This window comes from Mustelus asterias, chromosome 15 (assembly GCF_964213995.1).
Source record: "Mustelus asterias chromosome 15, sMusAst1.hap1.1, whole genome shotgun sequence".
NCBI classification, from domain to species: Eukaryota; Metazoa; Chordata; class Chondrichthyes; order Carcharhiniformes; family Triakidae; genus Mustelus; species Mustelus asterias.
The window spans coordinates 35,539,408-35,542,292 of record NC_135815.1 but is presented as its reverse complement, the minus strand read 5'-3'; the positions used below and the strand labels follow the sequence as shown (position 1 = coordinate 35,542,292).

The following is a 2,885-nucleotide window of genomic DNA, read 5'->3' as shown; positions in this document are numbered from 1 at the left end:
CTGGAAACTCAAAGCCAGAATTCAAAAGTGCATGAAAGTTTATCAATACACAGATATCTAAAAAGCTTTCACAATAATGAATGAATTTTGCCACTTCATTACTTCATCTCACTGACTTGCTGTTAAATAGAATTTTGTTCCCTTTACAAGTAGTATTTGTCGCCACTGACACATTGGTTACCACCTTGTATCCAATCCTAGCTGGAAGAGATTTCTCCCTGACCTTCAGCCAAGGTCTATGTTAGGCTCAGTCAGCAGAAGGTTCAATTTCTTTCTGTAATCTGTATTCCCAAACTGTCACCACTGCCCGCCCCCACCCCACCCCCACCCCCCCCCCCCCCCCCCCTCCCCATCACCGATCCTAAGAGAGAACAATCAAATCATCTGTCTGAGAACTGGCAAAAAGTAACTCAGCAAAGGCAAATGTCTCAAAGTGACAAGACGCCCCTGAAGTCAACCTTCAGGTTGAAAGACAAGTGTTCAAAAAGCTACACTTACCTTGTCATGCAGACAGTAGTTTATTTCAGATAGAGGCTATTGTAAAATGGAAAGATTGAATATACTGTTTTTTTACTTTCGTTCCCAGAGTCTTCATATGACTCAATTTTTAAAGAAGTTTATTTATTAGTGTCACAAGTAGGCTTACATTCACACTGCAATGAAGTTACTGTGAAAATCCCCTTGTAGCCACACTCTGGCGCCTGTTCGGGTACACTGAGGGAGAATTTAGCATGGCCAATGCACCTAACCAGCACGTCTTTTGGACTGTGGGAGGGAATGGAGTACCCGGGGGAAACCCATGCAGACACAGGGAGAACGTGCAGAATCCGCACAGTGACCCAAGCCGGGAATCGAACCCACGTCCCTGGTGCTATGAGGCAGCAGTGCTAATTACTGTGCCACTGTGACGCCACCTTGTACCTTTTTAGTTTTTATTTCAGTTTTCTGGGCAGCAGAGTGGAACAAATTGGATAACTGTTTTGAAGAGCTAATATAGACATCAGGGCTGATTGGCTTCCTTCCAGAATCATAGAATCCTTACAGTGCCATTCGGCCCATCAAGCCTGCACTGACAGCAATCCTATCCAGGCTTCTCTAATATATTAGGTCAAATTTAATATTAAATTATTTGTATGACAATTCACGTATACAGCTAAAATAGAAGCCAACAAAATATTTGACCGAATAGTAATCTGGTAGTTTATCACAAAGAATGAGCTTTGGCAAGCACAGATACATGAAACAACTTACAAACACTGCTGGCACATTACATGTTTTCACAAAAAATGCAAAATGCATAATCTGTAAGGAACTCTATAATAATCTGAATTACATTTTATATTTTCTGTCAATCAGCACTTTAGAATGAAGTAATTTCAGAACTGTTTCATCAAAGTTTGTGATGTTTAGAACATAAATGACGGTATGCTAATGGAAAAACTTTTATAGAATGCCTTTTCACCATTAGTGTTAAAGCCTGCGCAAGATTAATGGCTCACAACCCTTTCATAATGTCTTAAGCTATGACTGTACAGAAACAGAACTGTTCATTCAAGTCAGCTGAGTCAATGTCAAGGTAACATTTCAACAAGATTCTATTATTTCTACATTTGCCATTCCCTTGCTGTTCAAATTTTAAAACAAATATGGTGTTTAGGATTTCATTGTACAGCTGGTCTGAATCCAGTCTTCTGACATCATTAATCTTCAACTTTAAAAAGTACAAAGATAGGAGTGAATACAGACATTTCATTGCTAATGCAACAATTAACGCCATTAAAAGCAAGCTAAATTCCAGCGTCTCTGTAAAATAATCTTAGTTGTGCTAAGGTGGATGATATAAATCAGGCAAAATAAAGAGTAACAGTCAACGCTTCTCATCATCTTTTCTCATCATAAGTGGAAATGTGTTTGTGATTCCTAACAGAGTCTTCACAATTGAATAGGTCACTAGTTTTGAGATGGCAGCAAACCATAGAATCATAGAATCCCTACAGAGTAGAAAGAGGCCATTTGGCCCATCGAGTCTGCACCAACCACAATCCCACCCAGGCCCTATTCCCAGAACCCCACACATTTACTCTACTAATCTCCCTGACACTAGGGTCAATCTAGCATGGCCAATCAACCTAACCTGCACATCTTTGGACTGTGGGAGGAAAACGGAGCACACAGAAGAAACCCATGCAGACACGGGGAGAATGTGCAAACTCCACACAGGCAGTGACCCAAGGCCAGAATTGAACACAGGTCCCTGGCGCTGTGAGGCAGCAGTGCTAACCACTGCGTCGCCCTTGAAACAGTGCCAATTAGCAGATAGCAAAGAAAAGCAGTGGGTGAGCTCATGTTAAAACCCGGAATTGAACCAGGGACCTTTGGATCTTCAGTCTAAAGCTCTCCCAACTAAGCTATTTCGGCTTGGTGGTAAGCAAGCCACCAATTTTCATTTCATCCTCTCAGTGGTCCAACGAGCATCTTCCAGGAGCCTACCAGCTTTCCAACCGCTCGCCCTGTGCCCGTTTTGTTTCTCCTAATGATACCGTTCTCTGGAGAAGGTACAAAAAGGTTTACAAGGATGGTGCAACAAGTTATAATTAACTGGAAAAAACTGAACTGGGTTGGAAGCATTTCTCCAGAAAAGAGAAGGGTAAATGTGACCTTGTGGAGATCTTGGAAATTATAAACAGTAGATGTAGACAAAATGTTTCCATTTGTGGGGGAATCCAAAATGAGGAGTAATAAATGTAAGAAGATAAATTGCTAATAAATCTAAGAAGGAATTCAAGAGAAACTTTGGTGGCCAGAGAGAGGTCAGAATATGGAACTTGTAACCACATGGCATAGTTGAGATGAATAGGATAAATGCATTTGAAGGGAAGCTAATT

At 41.0% G+C, this 2,885-nt stretch overlaps 1 non-coding gene across 1 annotated transcript; it reads right to left on the bottom strand.

Annotated features, from left to right (window-relative positions):
- Positions 1 to 2,345: 2,345 nt before the first annotated feature.
- trnaf-gaa (transfer RNA phenylalanine (anticodon GAA)) lies at positions 2,346 to 2,418 on the bottom strand. The gene has a single exon. It is a non-coding gene; the product is annotated as a tRNA-Phe (tRNA).
- Positions 2,419 to 2,885: the final 467 nt, after the last annotated feature.